Below are 26,452 nucleotides of genomic sequence, written 5' to 3' on the forward strand. Positions count from 1 at the left end.
CAGATTAAACATTGACAGTAAGCTGTGTGATCTCATAAAAATGATTAAGGTTTACATAGTTTAAAATGGCTTCCTGAGTTGTGATCAGGAATTAGCACAGTCTTGTTCAAGCTAGAAAAAGATCCAACAAAAAAACATTAAAAACTAACTGCGCATCTATGTTAAAATTTGCCTTACATGGGTCACCTTGAAAAACTGGAAATATGTATTTGACTCAATATATGTTAGACTCAAATATATAACAGGCTCAAGTGGTTAAGCTAAAGACACACAGGAAATCAGTTGCAAAGCAGCGCTTCAGACACCGGGGCAATCTTCCCACCTACCTACAAACAGTAATTAAGATGCCCAGACACGTGAAGAAATGTTTTTTTCTCAATCCCATTAAAATTCGCTCATTACCAGGAACGCACTCTGTTAAATGCATGGTTTGCTCTAAGTGTTATGCTGTCGCATTTTACCTGGAATACTTAATTGTTTCCGAAGAATAGCAAATGGTTAACAGCTCTCTGAACAGGGGCTGTGAGCTCGCTCCTGTAAATCACTGCAGTTCCACTGGCTGCATTTACCGACTGAAGATCTGGCTTTCAAAAAAAAAAACCCCAAGGAAAATAAGAAATACATGCACAGGAAAAGCAGATAAGCTTTACACATCCTAAAAGGCAAATGTGAAACCAGTGAGTGGAGCAGCGACTAAGCTACAAAGAGGAAACTGTCTGCTGCAAGAGAGGGCTCAAAGTAACTTGGAGGCGTCAAAATACACAGGTATAGCGATACAGCTTACTCAGGTTAATGGCCTGATATTATCACTGCTGAAACCTGGAAAGCCATTGCCTTGACATCCGTTGCTGGCAGTGTTGATACAAACTCCACAGGGCTGGGGCTAGGGGTAAGTTCTGGGGCGCTGCATGCCAGGCTGATGAAAGAAGGGAAACCCTATTTCAGTGCTTAAAGAATGGAGTGGCTTTTGGTGCAGGAGGTCAGACAGATACACGGGTAAGTTGCTGTATAGGAGTAAGCTCAAAAAGGACTACTTAAATGAAAACCAGATAAGGGCCTGGAACAAGATCCCACAGTCTATCAATGCCCTGGGATAGTGTAAGAGAGACACATGGGAACTCAGACATAAGGAAAGCAGGGTTTTTTTTTTCAGTGTTGACAATAAATATGTTTGTTCTGTGATGGAAAATAAAAAACCACCCTTGGAACAAAAAGGCCTTGCAGGCTGATACAGGAAGAAAAGCCTGTTGTGGTGAATACAATGGAGAATCTGTTCACACCAGTGTAAACCCATCACTTGAAAGCTGAAGTCAGTGTTTTGTCTCTGTTCACTCCAAGATATTAAGTCAACCAAATTGGGCATTTAATCCCTCCGTTGCTGGGGAAATCCATCTACCTCCCCTCTCATGAAAAACAGGAAAACTGATTGCTGTGGGTGTATTTCCAGAAGACTTAGGCCTGGCAGGTACTGGATGTATGCAGCATCCCACCAATGGCCAACTGCATCTTTCAAACCTTCTGTCATCTCTCACAAGAAAGTTGCTCCATACCTGGTCCTCCAGGAGTATTTTCTTCATTTCAGACTAAATCCCTAGCTAGAAACAGAGTTTATAAATCCCTCTATAACATATTTTTAGATTGCTTTACTTTTTAAAGAGCTTTCTAGTACAAAAAGCTTTTCATGACATAGGGCACAATGAAGCAGCAAGACCTAGATGCAAAGTGAATCAAAAATTACAATCTGGAGGAAGAAGAAAAATGGCCAGTTTATTCTGAATACTCTACTTCCATGCAAATTTCAGGTGAAGATTAAGGGAAGAGGTAAAGGATATGCTTTTACTTTGGGCAGACCCCAAACCAGCACCAGGATCAACAGCAAAAGAATGAGAGAAATCTGGCTGAAATCACTACTTAAGCTGACAACTATGCAGGCTGTAGTTTACTGCTGGAGCTGGGCTTTCCTGGGTTGCAGGGACAGAAAAGAAAGTCTTTGAATTGAGACAAGGTTATCATACAAGTACCCAAGATCTTATTCCCAATTTACTACAAGCTCAATACCTGCTCCTTTGCTATCATTTGAGCATTCTCAGTTCTCCATCTCTGAAGGGGTTACTGCCTGCTTTCCAGGAAATGAATTGGGGCTTAAATAATCCACTGAGTTAAATAATTTAGGTGTCTAGAAGGAAAGCTCAGCTTCCAAGGGTTATTTTAAAATTAATAAAGCAGTGCAGGTATTGAAGGAGCAGCAGAAGCAATAACCCTATTCAGACACCTTGGTTTTGAGCTGTAGCAGAGGAATTCATAGATTTCAAAGCTCAAAAGGACCTGATCTCCCAGATACCAAACTGAAGATTCTACCATAGTATTCATCAGACCTAGTTCCAAACCTGATAGTACTCTACACCCAAGATCTTTACATGTTGCACGCAGTCCCCATGGACATTGTTTCTCAACGAGCAACCAAGAGGCTATATCTACCTCCCATGAGATAACGTCCAAAACGGTCCCCCAGTCTGGTTTGTACAAAGCCTCCCCTTTAATATTAAGGTACTGAGCATTGCATCAAATATTCCCAGAAGGGCAGAGCTGCTAGAATCTGGCTTCACTGGCAACCCTAATGAGCCAGGCAGGGATTACTCCACTGAACTTTTACCATCTTATGTTCATCTTCCTTAATAATACATCCAGAGAAATGTGGGTGTCAGAGACAGGATAAGAGGCAAGTGATATTGGTTGCAAGGCAGGAGGGATCAGGAGAAACCCAGGTAAACAGGAGGTCAGGACATGGGTGCAGGGCTTTATGGGTGTATGGCCGATGGATAGACTCAGAATGGAGAATAAAGGATGCAGTGTGGTTGTGGAAGATCAGAGACCTGGAAGAGGAAACTTTCACAGGAAGACAGCTGCCAAAAAAAATGATCTCAGAGGACTGATAAACGGCAGATGTGGGGGACAAAAGGTCCCCCATATCATATCATATCAATCATATATCATGAATGATTTGGGTAGGAAGGGACCTTAAGGATCATCTAGTTCAAATCCCCCTGCCACTGGCAGGACACCTAGACCTTCTGATCTGGCATGCTGGGAAAACAAGCGACAGATATAATGGTGCAAATAGGAGTGAGGAGGAGAGAGGAAGAAAACAGAGTCCTTGAAGAAAGGTGTAAGAATAAATTTTAAGCCAATGTGCAAATGGTAATAGATAATAGTAGTACTAAAATCTTATTTGAGATCTTGTGCTTTTGCTGGGGGAACAAGAAACTTTAGGCTCAGGAGATGTGCTGGTTTAAGATAGGAAAATCCCTGTGTAAAGCTGCAGCAGGCTCCTTCAGCATGGGTTAGATTTACATCCTATACAAAGATATATCTCAAAATAACGCCTATATAAGAATACCAAACCATCATGCACTTTATGTTGTGCAAACTCGGTAAGAAACAGGCACAGGGACAAGAGCAGCTCCTGCCTACAACAGCATTGCCACTGTTTTCACAGGTCCTGAGGAAGGACCAGAGCTCCAAAGAAGCTGCCCGAGGTGCAGTACATGAAGGACGCAGCATTATCCATTCTTGTCTGTTTGCCCAGAATCACATTCATCTTTCACAATCAGCAAGACAGCAGCAAAAGTGTCTGGCATCGCACCACGCTTCAATTTTTCTTCGTTTAATTGTGCTCTGTCCCACGGCATGGATCAACGAGCAAACAACAACATGCAGAAAAGAAATCAAGAGCTAGTCACAGGCCTGGATGGGGACATTCACTTCCCGAGAGCTGGGAGCAGAGCCAGATCCACCTGAATGTGGGACTTGCTAAGGGAGGTGGGAGCAGTGTTGAGTTTTTGTAAATAACCCCAAAAGAGGCCAAAAACCTGAAATCTGACAGAAATAATCTTTCAATTTCACATATTGAGCCATAAAAGTCCACATGGAGAAGCTAATTCAACTCTGAGCCGGCACCACACATCACTTCATCCTCCATCACGGCAGCCACAGCAAGAGATTTACAAGAGGCAGAGAAAGGCCAGGTTTCATATTTTTACACCCAAAGAAAAGAATTCTGTGGTTTAACCAAAATGGCTTTTCTGACATGTCATTTCTTAATTCTCACTTGTTCCTGCCTTCCATCCCTCTTCTCCCTCCCCCCAAAATCAGGCTGCTCCCATGAACAGCTTGCACATTCCAATGCGATCTTAACTTGATTTCCCAAATGGTGTGGAGTCTCTGTCTCTTTCCAGCATGAGCGTGCTCTACAGCAGTGATGACACTGAACCTGTTTTCCTGTGTGCAGGCTGTTGATGCCTACTCAGCCATTTTCTAACAAGGCACTGGCTTCTCACACATCAGAGAGACGTGAGGAAGAAAACATCATGCCCTGTGGTTAAACTCACACAGTGAACAAGACAGCAGCAAGGAGACAGAAAGATGTGCCCTTGGCATTGACTTTCCCAAAAGCTCCAGTAACCCTCCAGCAAACCCTGTGACAGCAGAGAGGTCATCCCAGGATGATGTCAGAGGCCAGACCACAGTGCTGATCTTATTTACTACAGGGAATGGAGGCACAGCATCCTGAGATAAACAACCATAGCTAAGCAAGATGATCAGAGGGCTGAAGCAGCAATCTTATGGAGACAAGCTGAGTTCAGCCTGGAGAAGAGAAGGCTCTGGGGAGACCTTAGAGAAGCTCCCAGTGCCTAAAGGAGCTACAAGAAACCTAGAGAGGGCGTTTGGACAAGGGGCTGGAGAGACAGAACATGGGAAAATGGCTTTAACCTGCTAGAGGGGAGACTGAGATGAGCTCTTAGGCAGAAGCTCTTCCCTGTGAGGGTGCTGAGGTGCTGGCACAGGGTGCCCAGAGAAGCTGTGGCTGCCCCATCCCTGGCAGTGTTCAAGGCCAGGTTGGGCACAGGGGCTTGGAGCAAGCTGCTCTAGTGGAAGGTGTCCCTGCCCGTGGCAGAGGTTGGGACTGGATGAGCTTTAAGGTCCCTTCCAACCCAAACCTGTCTGGGATTCTATGTTTCTGTGAGTATATATCTTGCCTATTGCACTTTTCCTTCATGAATGTCAGGAAACTTAAAAAGGCTTTTAAATATGGTTATCCCCATATTAAACAGTGATCAGCTGGTGCATGCTGAAGTGAAGTGAGTTCACCAAGGTCATGCAGCAATTGCAAAGCTAGGAGTAGCCAACACCTTGAACAAAAGCTCCCACTCAGCAACCATCCTGTGGCCTTGTTGACATCAACCAGATATTTTTGCAGTGCTCTTATTCATGAGACAGGATACTTTGAGGTTCCCTTGCTCTTCTCAATATGCATGGAGAGCTATTTAAAGATACAGGATGTGATGCAACAAGGCACCATTCCTTATTTCACCAGACCTGGATGGGACAGTCATTCCTTATGCTGAGAATGGAAAACAGGGAAGAGATGACTACCTGGCTAAAGGAGCTCAACTCAAGTAAGAAGAAATCAACCTGGAAGATCTGCAAAAGCACAGACATGTTGTTTTTATCTAGCAGAGCAAAACTCATCTACTATTCTGTTACCAACTGACTGGTTTTGGCTGGGATAGTTAATTTTCTTTCTAGTAGCTGTTACAGTGCTGTGTTTTAACTCTAGCCTGAGAATAATGTTGACATGGCAATACTATATGATTGGTGGTGGTGTTATTCCTTCTGTGAAGAAGATATCCTATATGGCCTAACTTCCTGCATCACACTCCATTTAGGTCTAAACCCATAGTTTGCCCAACAACCTTGTCTGATCTTGATGAAGTTTCCCTGAGCAGTGTGTTATGTATCTATTAAGATAAACCACTGCTCCATAGATATATTTCAGTGCATTTTTTCATGCTGCTTAGAATTATAGCTTGTGCTCTGGTGACAGATAAGATCACTTCCTTACTTTTATTACTGCTCAACAGTTATGATCTGCTGGTAACATCTAGATTTATGCATAATAAAGCAGGGCACTTTCACACAAGCAAGGCTGACTTTAGCAAAAAACTCTCTTTTCCATGCAACAAGTCCTTATTATCCATCAGGGTGTGCTTCAGGATCTGCTAGTGTATTTAGCCGTACTCTAGCACAGTAGGGGATGAAAACACTATTTCAGGATAGTTGACACTTTGTCAATGTAACTGATTGCAGTAGGTGGCTTTGTTCTATATTTTTTGATAGACTCAGGGATAAATATTTAAAAAATGAACAACAAGAGACAATTGGTGAACTGGAAGTTGATACTGCAAAAAGAGCAGTGTCAGGAAGGAACTGGGTCCACAGCTTTCGAGGGACTCTGTGTCTTCTGCAATGAAATTTGGCTTCTTGCCTCTTCCCTTGAACTTTTTCATCTAGACAGTGATAAGCTTGTGCTACTACCTCCTGACACAAGGAGAAAGATTGTAGCTCTCTCCAGATGAGATGGCAATGCTGTAGTAAATGACTGTCGGATGCTCTTGTACAGGAGTAGCCTAGCAGAAAGCTTCCATCTGATTTTTCCTGCTAGAAAACACAGCAAATAATAACCCTATCTATTTTGCAGCTTTATCATTGAAAGCAGTGATTCTGTGAAATTCCCCAAGAAAACAATGCTTGGTTTAACAAAGGATTTGTTAAGAAGAACAGGGATAATGTGGGGGATACACAAGAGTCAACCCTTTGGCTCACTCTGGGTAAGCAAGGACCAGAAGGTGAAGTAAGATCTGTCCTTTCTGGTTCCTTCTGTTGGAGATGATTTCAAACTGTAAACAGAAAGGAAACAGGGTGGAAAACCAAAGAGCTGGCTCCTTCATTCTCTCACTGTGTGTAATGATATTCGTTTAGTTGTCCCACTCGCACGTTACTTGTCAATTAGAGCTGACCTATGTAAGTTCCCCCTGTACTAGGGAGAATACTAGGCAGGAGAATTTCTCATTCTGTCTCCAAACACCCAATGTAACGAGGCAGGATGTTGTTAAGACAGTTGCTAAGTTTCACCCATAAGGTGACTGCACTACAGAGCATGGCACATTATACATTCATAGCTGGTGATGTCTGTAAAACACGACAAGTTCCAGACGGGGTTGTACGGATGCAAGCTCACAGTCATCATATCCAGGGTACAAGCTCCCTATCCTACTTAGCATTTGCCTGCTGATGGCTCCATAGGTTGTCATTTAAAAAAGAAATGAAGGACCCTCATCAAACCATTCCTCTACTTCCATCTATCCAGAGGGACAAAAATCCAGATCTGCAGAGAGCAATTTAAGCCTGTTGTTCTGCTATTAAACTAGCAGCTCCGTATTACAAGCAGTCATTTAGTCTGGGGAGGTGAATGTGTGGTCAAGTAAGGCTGAATAATTCCTGCTTGATTTATGTAAGAAAGTTATTTTGTTAATTCCTCTGTTTAATCCTGACTCTTTTCCTGCAAATGACAACATTATTATTAATGCTAATTACTATAGGCCAAGTAATATGATCATCCTAGAAGGAATGGCTTTGATGTATGCTAGTGACATCTAATGTGTTTTGCAAAATTGCTCTGTTACTACTCAATAAAATTATATTTGTGATGATTAAACACAGGAACTGGAACTCCAGTCCCATTAAGTTAATGGCAAAACTCCCAGTAACTAGAACGGGATAAGGATTGTTCAGTTTTACATAAATCCACTGATTTCACTATTTTTCACATCTGAGTAAGCAGGAGAAAATGAGGTTGTGCCACTGCCACTGACAAAGAGGTTTTTATCTCTTTTATCCCTGTCTTCTCTGACTTTAGTTTTAAAAGTCATATCTCTGTCTTTTTCACCCCATCATTGAGACACAGTGCTCAAGACAAGAGAACACGCATGTACCACATTACTTAAGTGACAAAAAACTCTGCTTCATGTTCTTACGCTGGGTCAGAACTTACTCCTGCTTGTTCGACTTTATACTGTTCTTAAATATCATAAATAGATTAAGCCAACTCTGACCCAGAATAGGAGCATGCACACTCCTTTTACACTGGTTTCAAAAAATCTGCTCATCTTAACCTCAAAAATTTAGGGGCACGTGCCTTCTTTTTTAACCAATATTTTCTTTAACAGATATAATTTGAAGACTTGTTTATTTGGCATTCAAAGTATCCACTATTGTGACTGAGAAAAGAAGTTTAATGAGAATAAAATGGTTGGATAACATCAGCTCTGTGGGTCCCTTTTGTTGGATAAAATCACCTCCATTTCTACTCACTATAAAATATCTGGAAATCCCAACTGAATCATAGAATCACAGAATAGTTAGGGTTGGAAAGGACCTTAAGATCATCCAGTTCCAACCCCCTGCCATGGGCAGGGACACCACATGCTAAACAACCATGTCACCTAAGACTCCATCAAACTTGGCCTCGAACACTGCCAGCAGCATTCACAACTTCATTGGGCAAACCCATTCCAGTGCCTCATCACCCTCACAGCAGAGAACTTCTTCCTTATATCCAACCTGAACTTCCCCTGTTTAAGTTTGAACCTGTAAACTAGTGTCTCTGCACTAGTGCAGGTCAACTCTTTGGTCAACGTACAAGGAATGTAACTCAGCTGGGATGCCCTTATCATTCCTTACGTACCTTGAATAACCCCTCATGTGTTAACAATAAGTCTAATGCATGCAGTAGGTATCAGACTTACTGGACAAATCTAAATATCAGCAGTACAACACAAGAGCTCAGTGTTTCCAGATACTTCAGTCCTATGATACATGGACTTCCTATATCCACCAGATATGACCAGTAAGCATGAAATGGGTGGGTTGAGTTTCCAGACTGTGTGCAGGCCATCTGTATAGACTAAAAATACCCCAGAGAGGAAGTTTAGCCTTGAGCAAACTTTCACATTAACCAGCACAGCTCTAAACACAGCCACCTCTTTGCTCTGCCTATAAAGCTTGCCTGACACTTTCTGTTGCATGGTGTATAAGTAATGTCGTGCTTCTATTCCCTGTCTGCATTGATCCACACTGACCTTTACAACTTCATCTTGGATGACCCTGCAGTTGAAGGTAAGACCTGTCTGCAGAAAAGCTAAGGAGCCAGAGCATAAAGCAATGTTTTATTATGTTGTGACTACCACCGTAACCTGCCTGGGTGCTTTCATTGAGTTATTCACAGCTCAGGTAGCGTTTTCTTACCTGAGAGGTCACAACAGAACTGGAATCACTTCATGCAGTGCTCTCTTTATCTTCCTTCCTACATCAATTCCTCCAAATCCTTTATCTTCTCTGAAAGGAGATTATTGGGTGCTTCATCTAGTTTATTTTAATTACCATAACATTTAAAGAAGATACATGATTCCTTTAATCCAAAAGGCTAATGAATCATTTTTAATCATACAAAAATGCCATGTCCTGTAGCGGTAAACAGCCTAAAGAAAATAGTAGGAGTTGGAATGCATATGCTGGCTTGCTCTTTCTGTAGCATGAAGTAAATGCATCAGCCTGCTGCTGGCTCCTGACTGCATGTGCCTTTCTTAACTTCAGGGAAGCAAACGCTTTCTCCTCCACTAGTTCTTCTCTCTTTGTCCTTTGATTGCATATTCCAGATGGGTTCGGTAGCCAGTAATTACTTTTATAACTAGAACTCACTTGCAATGCATCAGGTTAATGTTAATGGCATTCTGTACAGACACTCATAATCTTCTCTCTGTTTTCTAACTTCTCTCCCGTCTCAATGTAATTGTATTTTCTTAATACTAACCAAACAGTGATCTCTTATCTTCCTTCTGGTTTTGACAGCGGTATGTGGCGAGGAACAATTTACATTTTTCCAGGCTTTCTCCCCCTCCTTTGCTCTGTTTATTAAATCTGTATCTGTTATTTTTATGTCTTAATGCCAATGGATTTTCCTTTTAATTACAGCAATCTGATTTCAGTTTATTTAAATGCTGATTTATGTTTATGCTATCCCCTGGTATCAATTTCATTCCAACAAGATCCCAGTGTAACTTAATTACTTGTAGTCTTGTCATTCCAAGCTAATGCTAATTAAAACAGTTTTATTACTGCAAGGTATTAAAGATTAACCCCTCCACTGGTCTATAGGAAATGAAGCAATAAAGTCAAGGTGAGGAAATAGAAGGCTTACAAAACCAGAGAAAAGAGTACACAAAAATGGCCACTACATCAGCTTCTTTCTATCATCCAATGAGCTGCAATTGCCCAAGGTTCACAGTGTGGCAGCATTGCAATGTAGGCATTGAGATGTCTACAGCTCAATGTAGACATTGAGATATGCTTATCCTACATTGTATCCATCTCCCCTTTTTCAACCCTCTCTGTGGGCAAGAGATGCAAAAGTTGGAGATGATCTTAAGGTCCTTTCCAACCCTAACTGTTCTATGATTATGTGTTTCTATGCACACCTACCAGCCTCTCCTCTCCATGTCCCCCTGTGTCCCTCTTCCTCTTCCTCTGCCCTTACCTCTCTATACCTACTCTTAGCTGCCTCTCTCCTGCTTTCAAACTCCTCTTCATCACACATCCCACTCTGCCATTCCCTGAAAGCACACACTTACCCACAATCAAATAAAAACACTGTTTTGATCCAGTTGTCCTCCTTCTGTGCCTACAGTGCATGGGGATCTTTGTCCACACCTTGCCCACTCCTGCCTCTTGTTTCCAGAAGAGATGGAGCTGCAGGACTAACCAGCCTAAGCTTTTCATAGCAAGTACTTTGCGACCAAAGAGATGAATCCTAGACCATATGTACCAAGCAATAACTGAATGTGTTGCTATGAGTCTCCAAGCAAACTAGAGAAGTTAGTAGAACTGTAAAGTACCATCTGAGTGCAATTATGTCCTGGGCAATGCTTGTAAACTTTGTCACTACAGCACTCCCTGTAAATCCCTCTGACTGCAGTACAGTCAATGCACAGCCTGTGCCTCCCCAAAATCCCATCCCATCTCACACACAGCTTTATTTCCTTACTACCTTACTACAAAGTTCACATTTGCAGAAATGGCAATAAACTAACCCAATTATTTTAAGAGATTCCCTGAATCCTTATTCTTTGATATTAAAATAACTCATACATCTCTCCAGGTATATATATCTTATGCACATACATGCAAATGGGTACAGTATTGTACTCAGGTGTTTGGTTTTCCAGCACAGTTTTTCAGTTGGTTGCCAAGTAACTGGAACACTTTCGATACCTATGTGCAGAAGACATACTTAATTGTTTTTCACGTGCACCCAAATTAGGAGACAGTGAAGGCTAGTGAGGGTTTTTTTCCCTGCTGATGAGTAAGTGACATCTGTGGGAACACAGAAAGATACAGAGTGTGTCTGTCTGGGCTAATTGATTTATACAACGTGCCGACAGACAGATGTGAGCAAACACTCCCGACAAACAACATGATTATAAATTAGCTTCTTTTTATAGGAGGTAGGCTAAAAAACACACAGCGAGGATAAGTAATGGGTGCAGGAGACGTGTTATTTATTTTCTGTACCCAGTGAAGCACAGTGATTGTACTCCTGTTCTGTGGGCTGGTTTTCCATCAGGGGCTAGAAGTAAGCGAGAAGAAGCTGAAGAATGAGGATGGTTTCTACAAAGCAGAAAGCATATTGCAGTATTCCAGGGAAAGCAAGCTGCTAGGCAAGATGTAAATATGACCTCTCTTGAGCTCTCTTTTTGAACTTGTGTTTTTTAGCTAAAGGAAGTGGATAGGTCGTGCTGTTATTGAGGAATTTCAGTGCTGTCTTGCTTAACAAAATTCCCTCCTACGCAGCCCGAGCAACTCAATTGCAGAATTTGTGCTTTAGAGGAGAAAGGGAGTGTGAATTTCATCACATTTCTTTGATAAGTGAATAAAGTTGTGCAGTTGCTCTGAATTCTCTTTTAAGTCAATGGACTCTCCTGGTTTCCCCATGAGAAGAAAGGAGAGTGTGAAGCAGGGATGAGCCCATGAGACAACCAATGTCCTGTATGCAGTTATGTGGATGCTGAGAGTACTTTTCAAATGAACTAAGTGCTTTCTGCAGTGCCCCCCAAAAAACTGAACCAGAAAACCTCTCTAGACCTATGTTATTTCTGAAAATCAGTTCCACATACTACTGTCTAGGTGAGAATTTAACTTCATTTCCCCATATATAAGCAGGAGGAAATAAGAAATAGAATTGAAATTAACTGGGTTGAAAGCAATGGGTGAAATAAAATAAAATGAAGAAAAATAAACATGGCAACAGATGACAGAAATTTCAAACTTTTCCTGTATTATTTGTAATCATTGGTAAAGCAAGTGGAGAAATTAAAAATGAAGGTAAGGAAAAATCTTATAATCATCCCTCAAACTCCCACTATCCCCATTCGCACCCCACCTGGGTTCTGCTGGTCCTACTGACGAACACATGGCAGAAGCAACAACAGGGAACAACAGAGAGGAGTATGTTGTGCATGCATGCATTTTATAGACAGGGAGGGCTCGCTGTCCATCATCCCAGCTCCAGAGGGAGATGCAATCCTAAATCTTTCCTCTCTGATGCTTTCCACTACAATGCAGAGAAATCTCAGAGAGAGAGAGAGAGAGTGTGCTAAGTGCACAGGCACAAGCACTGAAATGGGGGTAGGAAATCATTACTTGTCAGTATTAAGATTTACAGCCGTCAAGGTCTGCTGTGAGGGTGGGAGCTGAGCAGAGGCAGCAGATGATGCTGCTTCTTAGCTAAGGCACAGCCTTCCTTGACTACCTGGCCCTGAGCAGGCAGACGATAGGGAGAAGGACAGGACTCCTGCTACTCATCTCTTGGGATGCTGCCCTTGTGCATAGCTGTGTGCAAGGAAGTTTGAGCAGCAGCATTTGGCCCCAGAGCTGGGTAGGGCAGTGACCAGCCAGCAGAATTTGGGGGGGTCAGTGAGGGATTTTCACGACAAAATTGCTGAATGCAATCAAGAAGGGGTATCTGAAGCAGTCCCCACTGCTGTGGTTTCTGGGAGCAGAAGGTGGTGGATACAGAGACAGACCCTTGCATGCAGAGGCAGGGGCTCATAGGGTTTACCCTGCTGAAGTCAGTGGTGCAATGAGGTTTAGAACTGGGGGTCCTGCTGCCCTTGGTGGCATTCAGCCGCAATCAGGAGGAGCACGTGCAAGCAAATTCTTCCTCCAGGTCCCAAAGCTCATGTGGATGCAGATGCTTAAAGTCCTGGCAGACACAACATGCCAGTGGGACACAGAACACCAAGCAGTCCCTGGAAGATGATGCTAATTATTCTTGTCATTAAGAGCAGCAGGAAACGAGTCTTTGAGAGCAGCTTGTCTCACATACACACATGCACGCATGCACTCATGCACAAGCCAAGGCAGGCTTTAGGAGACAAGGCTGCTGCTCAGTGTAAAGGAAACTAAGTCAATATTATCTTTTAATAACAAATTCGAAAGGAGGCAAGCTGTCCCAAAGAATGAGCCAACAGAAAACATGATTCACAGGAATATGACAGATCAAGGGGCCTCAGCTGAAAAATTAGCATGTGCAAATATTTGGGCTGATGAGATTTAAATTGGAGAGACCATATTAGCAAGTGACATCCCAAAGTTGAGTTATATAAAAAAGAAGCTCCCCCAGCGCAGGACTTGTTTGCCCTGCCTTGTTTTCTTGCATTTAAAAGAGAACGCTTTTTCCTTCATGCTGTGAGAAACAACCTTTTTTTTTTTTTCCCATCCACATGCTTGCTTCTCACTTTTCTGGTGAATGCTCCGAGTTTAATAAGGTGCTGTCAGACATGTGCAGTCAAAGCTCAGGGCTGTGTTGCTGTTTTCCCTTGTACTTGCACAGCACAATTCCAGCGGTGTCACTCCTGCAAGGCATGATGCAACCCCTCACAGGAACGATGTAAGACAAAAGCAAGGTGTTTATGGAGCGCTGAAGCATCCCTCCCCTGCTGTGGGACATATGTGCGAGGAGAAAAAACATCTCATGTAGTCCCTCTTCATCTTAAACTCACCTGGGTTCTTCCAAAGTGCTTCCTGAATAAACAGGACAGGAAGAACTATGTTCTATACACGCGGAAAATGCACAATTTATCCCTTATTTTTACCTTTCTAGATTTTCATTTTCCATGTTTTTGCATGTATAATGGAATAAATGCTAGGATCATCTGAATGGATGCCAAAGCAGGAAATGCAACACAGTGACAGAAATTAATTGTTTACTTTGTTCTGCTTTGATTTGGTTCTTGATCCCAAGGAGGGAGAAGGTGAAGCACAAGCCAAGTTCTTATGTTGCCACCTTGATTTTGCCTTTTTCCCTTTAATGCCACCAGAGCAGGGAATGGAGCGAAACAAAGCTGGTAATTCCTGTGCTCCCATGTAGGATTAATGCATGATTTCCGAACCATGTCATTAGCCTGCTACATGAGTAGCATGACATGAGTTAGAGGAAGGCACTTGCTTTTGTATTTGTTATGCTTACCTCAATTGCTATTCACAGTCTTTAAGCCTTCTCTGGCTGCCATTTTGTGCTGATCACTGTGCTAGACAGTAGAAAAGCTTATGAGCATATGGAAGCATTTGGCTGCTCACCCATTCTCAGGATTTCACCCACTTCTCATTGACTTTCAATGGCATCTGGACAATTAATGGCCACAGGCATCATTCAGAGCCTCAGATGGGTTACCCGGAAGTATGAAGGCCACTTTACAGTCTAACCACACAAAACTGCAGGTTCCCTGCCTCCAGACACTCACGCCCACTCTTCAATGCATATCCTTAAGTGTGGCAAAAAGTCAAGCAAAGCAGAGACATTATGACAAGTCTAAGGCTTGCTGTAATGCTTTGGGAAGAGCTGGGCTGGTACCATGAACATCTATCATCCCTCTTGCAGTGACCATCACCAGACATAGCAGCAAAGGTGCTGAGCAGCCTGTGCTTTGAGATGCAGGAATTACTTCATGCTCTGCCACTGATGTCCAGCAGAGCTTGCAATGTCACTTAATCTCTGTGCCATTTTTCTCTCTCAGCTCACAAAGTATTGGGAGCAGCAAACGGCTCCAGTTACCCACGTGCAAAGGGAGCTCATCTTTGAGGCACTGTTTGGAATCAGAACTGGAACAAGTCTATGAGAAATAACAGCAGCAAAGTATTTCTGTGCCCTGGGAAGAATTCTGCGGACTCATTTACACTCTGTAAGCTGATGGTACCCACTTAACTGACCTGTGGAAGTTGCTGGCCTTGATTTTGGCAAGCTTGTTTCTTTCATAGCCCCATGGTTTCCGCACAGCAGAGGAAATGCTTTTTGACCAAGATGATCCAGAACACAGGAAAGCAGCATGTTGCATAAACAACTTTCTGAAACAGGATAGAAATCTCTCTCCTCTATCCTAAAAAGCAGCAAGACCACTGCAGAGGTCAGAATAGCCAGGGCTGTAAAAGGCTTCTAAAAATCTATGTGCTGCTGTTGAATTGCTTTGCCCTTGTCTCCTGAGCTTCCCAGGGAATAGTATTCAATCTTGGGTTTTATGAAGACGAGCCCAATGAAGCTTTGGTCTGCAGCATTTCTGCCCATAGTCTGAAACGCTGCTCAGGATGTCTTTAAAGATTAAAAAGGAATTCAGCTTTATCCTTGCTTGTGTGTGATTCTGTTTTTTTCCAAACCACAGAATTGCTGAGAGGTTTTCATACCTTTTCTGATTTCTCCCGTCAAAGATTACAGATAGACTCATCACCTAATTGTTTTGTTTCCATCTTGCAAACAAGATCTGGAGAATAAGATAGCAAAGGACATATCTCTGCTTGCATCTTGCAACATGCGTCCACTGACAAAAACATTGTACATAACAAAATACCATTTCAATTTCCTGTAACAGGGCACCCTGTGAAAGGGGAAAGGGAAAAGAGGAGACACTGTTAGACACAGGCTGTACTGTGCTGTGAATGTTTGCAAAATGGAAACTTTCCGCTTACTGACATATGTAGTTATATTAATAAATGTTTGAAAATTAATCATAGAATCATAGAATCACAGAATGGTTTGGATTGGAAAGGACCTTAAGATCACATAGTTCCAAACCCCAGCCATGGGCAGGGATGCCTCACACTAGGCCATGTTGCCCAAAATTTCATCCAACCTGGCCTTGAACACTGCCAGGCATGGAGCATTTACCACTTCTTTAAGCAACCTGTGCCAGTGTCTCATCACCCTCAATACAAAAAGAACAAAAGTTCACACTAAAATATCCACAGATGTTATTTAAGCAAACTTTCCCTGTAATATGCGAAAACCAGATTTCTTAATTCTAAAAACCTGATGTATAAGTTGACTATAAAGCACAAAGAAAAGATTCTTCAGATGAGTTTGCTTATTACATCTTTCTTTTCCAAGTTCAATCAAAACCAAAGAAAGCAAACGTGCAAATGGGCACATTTTGTGTTAAGTTTTAATAACCATCATGGTTACTTTTAAAGAAAGGTAAGAAAAATACTTGCTTAGAGTATCATTTTAGTTGTCTGTGTTCCTTCAAGAGCAGCTGCAATAATAATGTACCTGCTTCATGTTCAGAAAATAACCCTCTGCAAACCTGATGCAATGTATTTTTCCCCGTCATTTCATAGGCTGGAAATCATCATCTCGTGATAACCTCTATGAAGATCACAGGTTTAAGGCAGATATTTATTTTTTAGGTAAATTTACTTTTTTAATATATTTATTTTTAAATTGGTTTATTTTTAGGCTCTTCAGATACGTGGTTCCTGGACTGTCTAAAGAGATCAATGATAACACCCTGTGGTTGGCAGCAGAAAGATGGGAAATATTCTAAATGGAAAAAAATGTTCCCCCTATTCAAATGTTTAATAAGGCAATTACCACATCGAAAGTTAGATTTTCTACTATTGCAGGTTGTATATATATGGAAAAGTGGGACAAAATATAAAATCACTCTTATTACACATGCAGCCTGAGGACAAGACTGTTTTAAGCAACATCATGAGATCCTGGAGGTCTGCAAAACCAGATAATGCATGAGGGACCCAAATTACAGGCACTTTAGAGTCTACTTAATAGTTTGGTTTTCCTATATAGCAAATATTCTCCCTTAAATGTATGGCTTCTAATAGGAAAGCACAAATGGCCTCTGATTTTGCAGCTTTAGGTTTTGGAAACAAGAAAGCATCTGAACCTTGATGCAGGAAGACACAAGAAGTCAGACTGATTTCAAAGGAAATCCCTCAATGTTAGGGCATCTTTAAGGCCTTAAAGACATCAGTGGGATTTCAGCACACATTTAAAGTTAATCATGTGCTTATGAATCATTTCTGAAGTGGGCCCAACAGCCCAATTGAGTCTTTCAGCAAGTCTTCAATCCGTACAGACCTCAGGATGTGGTTTCCTGTTTTATTCATTCCTTACCATCTTTCGTTGAGATTTAGGCAGCAATGTGTGTGTTACTATTGAATTAGAGCAGGATGAGAGATCACCCACTTTGGAAAACCCATGAGTTCATGGTGCCTGGATGTGTTGGGAGCTGGGGCTTTCTGCTATCCTAGATATCCCTTTATAAAGAGGATGTAGAGGCATTGGAGCCACCTGTCTGATGCTCTCTATTGGCATCTCCAGCTGCATGGACCTCAAATCCGTGCAACAACCAACCGCCTTTGCCTTCTCTTTATATAAAGTCTATACAATGAAAAGGGTTTCTGAATCAATAGTGCTCCTGTAGCTTTTCCTCCAACTATTTTTTCAGTTTTGCTTATATATTTTAAGTTGAAATTCAATTTCATTAAATGTACAGGTGAGCTACTAGAGTCTAATGAAGGCTGAGCATGGAAATACCTTTCCATGCTCTTACTCACCATTTCACCTGAAGATGAATCCTTTCAAGGCTGTAATGCATCAAAGGAAAAGGTGATGGGGAAGCCAGCTGCTTCCACTGCTTGCTGCCAAACCAGCAAGAAGTGAAATTGAGCTGTGAGGGCACAAAAGTAATGCAAGAGGGAGACATGCAGATCCATGCCTACAGTTCCTAGTGCATGTTCTCTCCTGAGCCCCAGGAAGGCATTATGATGGTGCAATACGTGGCACTAATTAAAACGATGAACTCTCTGGTGCTCTGAACACAACACCAAAAGGCAAAGCTTTACCTTTAGTGGTGACAATATAAAACCTCATCTATGCACAAGAGAACCAACCCCCCTGCATCTTTCTTACTAGTGCTGAGTAATCTCCTGTCCCATGGTGGGATTGAGTGCAGTACAGCACCTTCATGGACAATAAGACCAGCTGCAGGTTTAATTAATAGTAATATCGACACAAAGGCCACCAACCTATGCCCACCCATCTCCCAAGGCTGCAGTTAATATTGTCCTTGCTGCTTTGGGGACTCCCTCCTCAGTTTAGAAGACAGATCCCTTCTCCTCAAGACAAGCTTCCTTGCTTGCTTAATATCCCTTGTTCACCAGCAAAGTGCTTCAGTGCTAAAGTAAAATTAATAGTAGAAGCATTAACAGTAAATCTGATCATCTGTAAATGTGCTAAAGGAGTGGTTTAGAGCAAGGTGCACGTCACTCCCAGATGCAAGGAAGCATGCATTTCTGCTTTAAAATCAAGGGAAAAAGGGATAGAAGGTTAAAATGAATAATAAAGCTAAAAGGAATGATTTATAATTATTTTTTGTCCCCAGGAAATCACTACCTGGAAATCTCAGGGACAACGCAGCCACTTGAGTAATGAATAACGTAGACTGGTTTAAATGCAGTGGAATTGCTCTCTCCTCAGCTTTCTTTTAATCTTCTGTGGCACTACGAGGGGCCTTACAAGAGGTGGCCCTGTGACATGCTAATCTAGCAGTCCTCCAGCAGCTAAGCTTAATCAGTCAGTAGGAGCTGAAGCCACTATTTGCAGCAGATTTTCAAGCAGGAACCTCCAATTCCCTTTTTTATGGCTAAACACTTGTTTTTACATCTGCTGAATTAACCATAGGGGGAAAAAAACACCACCCAACAAACAACACTCACCATAAACAACTTAAATGATAAATCCACATTGTTAATAACTCCCTAATTGCTAACCTACAAGTCCATAACAGTCCTGATTGCTGACTGTCACTCAGGTTGTTTCATAAATGCATGTTGATTTTGAAACTGTAATGATGCTGAATTAGTAAATGGATGGGGCAGAATGGTTCTGTGAGTCAGGGGCCCTACATTATGAATGAAAAGGTTTCCCATCTGTGTAGCTTCTGGGATCTCTAAACATTTAAACAAAAAGTAATTCACCATCACTCAGAACGCCCTGGGAAGTAATCAGACATTTGCATTGCGCTGAAGTTAAAACCACAGCATTAACACAAACCCGATGGCTTGTCTCCTGCCACAGGTCCACTGCAGCACGAGGCAGCATTAAGGCCGGAAAGATGATTTCAATAGAAACTGATAGAAACCCATTTTTCTATAGAACTGTGTCTCTGTAATTAATTACCAGTGTGTCTAGAAAGGTGCAGACTCCAGCTGGAGGCACAGTTTCAGCTCTCTCTTGAGGTTACACTCTGCCGTGTTGCAAGTGGTGAGCTATTACTAAGCCCCCCTTGCTTAGGTTGTCCATAGGGTCACCTTCACCTCAGGACCTGAACAGTCTTTGGGACTGCTCTCTGACTGAGAAGAGAAGTGGTAGCAAGGGCACAGAGAAAAAGAGAAACATAATGCATATAAGAAGAGCAGTGGGATCACATTAACCTCATTTTTGAAGAAATTAACCTAAAAATAAGCTTTGTGTTCTATTTGTGCATGTCACAAATCTTGGCATTTTCCATTTTTTCTATTTTCTAATAGTGCAACCAGTCTGCAAGCCTAGAAGTGTGGTCTTTGCCAATGGACTCCTGTGATTGTGAAAGTGTCGCTGATTAGACTTCACTGCAGCAACAAGGATTTAATGTATTTCTCCCTTGCTGTAGAGAGCTTTCAAGAGAACTGGAAAAAAAAAAAGCTATAAACACTTTCAATTTCTTTAATCAAATGATACTAAAGAAACGAGGACAAAGTGTGCACAGTCCAAAATTGATTTTCCTTTAATGAATAAAAAAATAAGCCAGTTGAGAGCACACCTTCAAGGAACCAGCTTGACATTACCTAAAATGATATTACAGAGAGGACAACTGAATTCTGGCTTTAGTTTGCTTATCTATACATTGACCATTTGATCATCTTCACATCTCACAGAGGTGAAGGAACTCCAGTGGGACAAAATCAAGTTATATGCACCAGAAACGTATCCAAGAAGTCATGTTATTATTTAACCACATGGGTTTAGGGATCATTGTCCCAATGTCCAGGTGTGCTTTTATCCAACCTGTTATAGATGGAAAAATGGATTTCCATATGTAAAGGGTTGACCCGAAACTCCTCAGGAGAAGATATTTATGGGGTTAAAAGTCTCCTTGTCGGGAGAAGCTAACAGCTGATGAATATATTAGCTCAACTCAACTCCAGCTCCCTCCTGACTATGAAAAGAGGATACCCAAGATGGGAATCAATTACCCCTCGTTCATGTGCTGCTAAATATTCAGATCCCGTTGGTGCATCTCCTACTGTTTGGCTCCAGTTCTCTTGCAGGTTAGCAAGGAAATCAGATGCAAATCACATAGGTGATTCCTCTGCGGGAGGACGGAGCTGTGGCTGCCAAGGAGGAGGCAGGCTGCCTTTGTGTTTTTCAGAGTCACATAGCACTTAGCCACACGGCTCCCATTGACTTTCAAATGGGGAATATGTAGATGTGAGTCAGAGTTATGGAAATGTAGCCTTTCACTGTATCATTATTTTTTTGTTTCCACATGACAGAAACTCATGATTTATTTTGAATACTTAAAGTGTGCCAGTGCAGCTTTCTTTTGGGGGGGTTGTTTTGGTGACTGACATAAGCAATCACTACAGTATTGGCAGTGCAGTACTAAGAAGCTAACACAGATGAAGAACATTGTAAATGGACCTATTTTGCATCTCCTTTAATCTAATTGCAACAGATGTAGTGTCCCTATAATTGTAGGGCAGGAATATGGAGGTGGTCACCTGGGTTGTGTTCCTCCCTGCTGGACAAATCAATTAGTCTGCATGCTACATCTGTACAGCAGAAATAATACCTTAATCACATGGAAGTTTTAAGCCTTTGTCAAGGCCTTAATAGCACTCTGATATTTTGGGGTTCATTACAACATACTATGTCAGCCATATATATATATATCAGCAAGCTTGAGATTATTACAATTTCATTGCTTACATCACCCCACCAAGTACCTTTTACTGGTATCTTGGCCGACACATATGTTTGTGGTTTAAGACTGGGCTATGTGGGACACAGTCTACAGGGTTTTCTGTCCTCTTGTTAACACTAAAGAAAACTAGAAATTAACTCCACTGAAAGCAAGGCTACAGCCAGCTTCAAACTGAGCCACAGAGATGGAAGCTGCTGCAATATCTCTTATTTTTTATCTCCTCAAAGTCTTATGCAATCCTGAACATTTAGATTTAGCAGAATCCCTCACCTGATGGTTTGATTTATCTTGCTCTAGCCTGCAAAGCAGTTGAGCTACTTAGCAACTCAGCTGAGATTACTCCTGAAAACCACAGGCTGGTGTGCCTCACTGAATCACGGCCTTACTACAAGAACTACAGGGGCCACCACATGATCTGGCCCATGAGCTAAGATAGATCATTTCTCTTAACTAAGTTTTTCTCAAAGGGAAATTAATATTTGTATATTTTACCAGTTGTATTAGACTTTGATTAGTTATAAGGAAGGCATAATGGTATCTATCTATAAATGACCTACTCACAAGTACCCATCTATATGTTATTTTACTATTCAGAACAGTTCATGGGAGCCTTTGTGCAGAACTAGAAATTACTGGCCTCATCCTTCTCTCAATTAAGTAAACATAAATCATGAACAGTTTCACTGAAACCAGTGGAATTTCAGTGATGCAAAACTGATGGGGACAGACAAGAAGGCCCTTGAATTTCATAGCTCTATCTTTAATACACTCAGTGCAGGAGCCTTCGGCACACAGCCCCTCCCTACTACATTCCAATAGGGGTCTGAATTTCCATTTGGAAAACATAGGGTTAAAAGAGCTAAAAGAAAGGTGGTTTTTTTTTTTTTTTTTCTTGGAGCAGTGCTAAATACTCATAAATACAGCACATAACACATTCTTCCCAGTATGCATCTGTTAAACAGAGACCAAAGGATGATCCGCTGCTACATGGCCAGGACAGCTTGAAAACAAAGAAGTGTGCCCAATAATTTACTTCACATCTTGTCCAAGTTTACAGAAGCACTCGGGTTGGGACAGATATTTTTGGCAGTAACACAGTAGTGCTAAAACTCTGGAAAAGCAGCTGAGTGAAATGTTTTGCAGAGAAAACAGGCAGGTTTTTACCAATCTGAACTATTACCTGATCCGTCTGGTCAAAAGGCTTGGGACAGGCTATGAAAAGAGAGTGAGATTACAGAAGAGGGATGAAATTAATACAGTCTGCTTGTCAGGAGGATCCCCCTTCCTCCCTGAAGCCTTTGCAAAATCAACAATTTGTGATGACATTGAGCTGCCTTTTCGGAGGATCTTGTATTTCTTGGCTTCACAGGTTCCCAGATGCTTTTGTCTGGCATTAATATCTGTGATGACTGAGTCTCTTGCCCTAATAAGATATCATGGAGGTGGAAAAGAATTTCTGTCACTGATGCAAGAAGTGAGCTTTATGTTCAGATCCTGGAAATTCAGTTCTTTCTTATCCTCCTGCAGCAATAGGGGAAGATTGAATATGTGCATACAGGAGGCTGGACGGGTAGAGAGTAAGGGGACCTGGAAGAAATGGATGCACAGCCCCTGTTCCCACATGTGCCTGAGCCTCGAGGTGTTTATTATCACTACTATCACTAAAAAGGCTTTTCAAAACATGTTTTCACCAGGTTTTTTTCACTTCTCTCTCTTTATATTTTGTAATTTCTGCTAAATCCTAAGGGTACAACAGGAAAGTTCTCATAGGCAATCCTTTTGGAAAAAGTAAAATATGGGCATGTTGGCAGCAGTTTTGGGCATTGAGAACCAAAGGTGTTGAAACAGAAGGAAGGAAAGGGGAGAACCAGTTTTCAGGCTTGGAAATGCTAGAAACATAATCAAAAGGTTTGCAGGCACATAACCGAACTCTGCCGTTGTGTATGTGTTTTGTTATCCCAAACTGGAGAGGAAGATGAACCCAGTGTTTGCAATCTGGCCTTGCAGGTGCAGTCTGAAAGTTTCATCCCTGTGATCACCAATTGCTTTTCATCCCCTCTTTCAGGCTTTATCCTCCCTTTCCCTGGCGATGACAAATGGGGGCACAAAGAAATAGGGAAGAACAGAGTGAAGTGCTTCTCTCCAGCAGCCACTCGAAGCTCGAGCAGAACACTAAAAGAAGCAGTTCGAAAGAACACAGGCTTTTTCTTTCCCCCCACTTGCTCCTTGTTAAGCTTCACAGCTCAACAAGTGCCCTACTTTGACAGAGAAAAAGGAACAAAAATAACCACTCACTTCTCCAACTCACTAATTAACCTTTTTTTACCCCTTTCTTTCCCTGTCTACATTTCCTTTAGTGTTCTCTTTCCCTTTTCTGCCTTTTGTGAGACAAAATGGTGGAAGATGAGACAAAATGGCAGAGGGATAAACTGCCAGTAATTGACAATCTTTCCAAGAATAGCATGTCCAGAATATATGCAAAGGTGCTGCCTCTCTACTTAGATCATCCCCTTGACAGCAGGACAGTATAGACAAAATCAAACCGATGTTCAGAGATTTTCAGCTGCAGAGCTCGAGTTTTGGCAAGATTCTTTATTGGTTTTTGGGGGGATTTTTTTCCAAATGGGAAAGCAAAGGGACAGGGAATTTGAGAACATATGGTGATAGAGTAATAAACTGATAAACAGACTCCTTGCAGGCTGTGTCCTTTGTTGAACCCAAAAAAGAAATTAACAGTAACAGATTCACTATGATAATGATAGATATAGGACATGGTTTCAGAGACCCAAAGAGCCGCTGGAAGCGTCCTCAGCCTCCTTCTGTCAGAGCTGATGTACAATAGTAAAGTTCACTTAAGACACATAAGTCAAAACGCAACACTGAGAATTGTCATTTTGCTGCCTGGTGTGTTCCCACTAACTCCTGTTGAGCTAAGCTTCTGGAGATCCAACAAATCACTGAAAAGACAGGTCAAAACTCAGTTTTACCGCCAAAACACGTCTCTTATCTGCAGATGTTTCTTTCAATTCTAAATATGAATCTATAAAGATGATAACAAATACCAGAATCAACTTGTTTACTGAGATATTCTGACCCTGAGGCCATCATCATAACCATGTTAATCTAAACTTTGGAAATATATTACATGTTAAATTCAACTAAGAACAAAATAATGAGCACTATCCCAGCAAGTATTTGGTTACCTCCTCATTTGTATACCATGAGGGGACACATGGAAGAAGATCTGTTGCTGAACAAGTTACTTTCTTTTATTACACCAGTTGCCAGCACCCCTGAAGTTTGGAAAAATTAAAAAATGGGAAAAGTAATTAAAGCATGCTAGGCCTAATTACTTTCCTGCCTGTTTCAGCAGTGTTTTGTGGGAGAGAAATCATAGTACTTCAAACCCCCATGTCTGCTTAGGATCTGCAAACCCCAGGCCTTCTGCTGAGTAGAAAGCTGGAATCATCTCTTGTCAACTGGACAGCCTCCTGCTTTCATCAAGAAACTTGACATTTTCCATAGCCAGCTCCACATGGAACTCCTTCCACAAGATACCATTGAGACCCAGGGATTTGAAGAGGAAAATCAAAATGAGTATCTATGTCCTCGACATATTGAGGATGTTGTGAGTTGGATGCTGGTTGCTGAAGGATGCTGAGACTATTTAAACTTAGAGGGTATATAGTCAGAAATAAACAAGATTGTTGGAAGGCAGAGGGTGGCTCATGCTTTAACAGTTCCTGTAACAACCAATGGTTAGTTTAGAGGTATAAGGGTTGATATAGAAAGGATCTGAAATCATAGGTGAAGTGGGTGAATCTAGGGTGCTGAGGCACTGGAATGGGTTGCCCATGGAGGCTGTGAATGCTCCATCCCTGGCAGTGTTCAAGTCCAGGTTGGATGAAGCCTTGGGTGAGATGGTTTAGTGTGAGGTGTCCCTGCCCATGGCAGCGGGGCTGGAACTGGATGATCTTAAGGTCCTTTCCAACCCAAACGATTCTATGATTCTATAATTTAGAAAAACAAAGGAAAAAAAGATCTGAAAAGCAGTGAAGAAAAGGGAAAATCCAAAAGGAAAGAAAAACATTGGCAAAAAAAAAAAAAAACAACAGAGAAAATGAGCATAAAATGTCAATAAGGTATAGAACGGCAAACATGCAGAGTAGAAGAAATGCCTACTGGATTGGGGGTTTGAAGGTTTTGGTTTGGTTTGGTTTGGTTTGGGGTTTTTTGTTGTTTTGGGTTTGTTTTTTGGTTGGGTTTTTTTTTGTTGTCGTTGTTGTTGGTTGTTTTGTTGTTGTTTTTTTTTGTCCCTGAAAAAAAAGAGATTTGAAGCCAAGAAAAGAAAAGGAAAAAAGGGATTGGAATAAGGGAAAATGAATGTTTCAGAAGTACTTTTTTCCCATTACTCGGTGCTTATCCGGCCACATCTGGAATAGTACATCCAGCTGGGCCCCTAACAAAAGAAGGCTGTTGACAAACTTCAGGGAGTCCAGCATAGGCCACCAAGGCGGTCAGGAGGTTGGAATACATGATGTACAAGAAAAGGCTGAGAGAGCTGCATTTGTTCAGCCTGGTTACTCAGCAGGGACTTCATAGCTGCCTTACAGCACCTCTGAGAAAGTTATTAAGAAGATGGAGCCAAGCAGAGGTACATGACATGGAAGGATCCATCTGTACAAAAGGAAAAAAGAAAATCTGGAATGAGATATTCAAGCCCAGATAAATGGTGGGACTTCCATCCTTTGGGATTTTGATGGCCCAACTTGGAGAAAGCCCTCAGCAATCTGGTCTGAATTCAATGTTGACCCAGATGTGAGCAGAAGGTTGGGCTAGAGACATCTTGAGGTCCCTTCCAACCTACATGACCCTCCAATTCTATGGTAACTTCAGCAAAGACATTTTAGATCGAGTAATTTGGGAGATGGAAGGGGTAAAAGTTGGAGAGAAAAGCTGTAGTTACTGAAATATAGGAGAATCTGAGCACAGGCCAAAATATTTTAGCACTAAAATAGATGTTTGGAAAAGAAAAAAAAGACTTTGAAGACTATCAAGAATGGAGAAGGATATTGGACTAGTCAGAATTATAATCTGTGATTCTGTTCTTTTTGGAGTAAAGAATAAATTGTTAGGTGAAAATTAGGCAAGGTCATACCCATGTTTTCCTTTTGCTTTTACTTTTTAAATGATCACGGATGGATAGAATCTCCAGGAATTAATTCTTTCTTGTGCCTCCCTTT

General features: G+C 41.7%; 1 protein-coding gene and 1 long non-coding RNA gene across 13 annotated transcripts in view; one reads left to right on the plus strand and one right to left on the minus strand.

Annotated features, from left to right (window-relative positions):
- The window catches only part of TENM4 (teneurin transmembrane protein 4), a 755,206-nt gene that overhangs the window by 553,587 nt on the left and 175,167 nt on the right, over positions 1-26,452 (minus strand). The window lies entirely within an intron of this gene.
- LOC133207132 (uncharacterized) lies at positions 8,819-11,002 on the plus strand. The gene is made up of 2 exons (XR_009723955.1): positions 8,819-9,015; positions 10,583-11,002. It is a non-coding gene; the product is annotated as an uncharacterized LOC133207132 (long non-coding RNA).

The sequence above is a fragment of the Neopsephotus bourkii genome, unplaced genomic scaffold (assembly GCF_033783945.1).
Source record: "Neopsephotus bourkii isolate Nb327-2 ecotype Australia unplaced genomic scaffold, CSIRO-AGI_Nbou_v1 NB_1825, whole genome shotgun sequence".
In the NCBI taxonomy this organism is placed as follows: Eukaryota; Metazoa; Chordata; class Aves; order Psittaciformes; family Psittacidae; genus Neopsephotus; species Neopsephotus bourkii.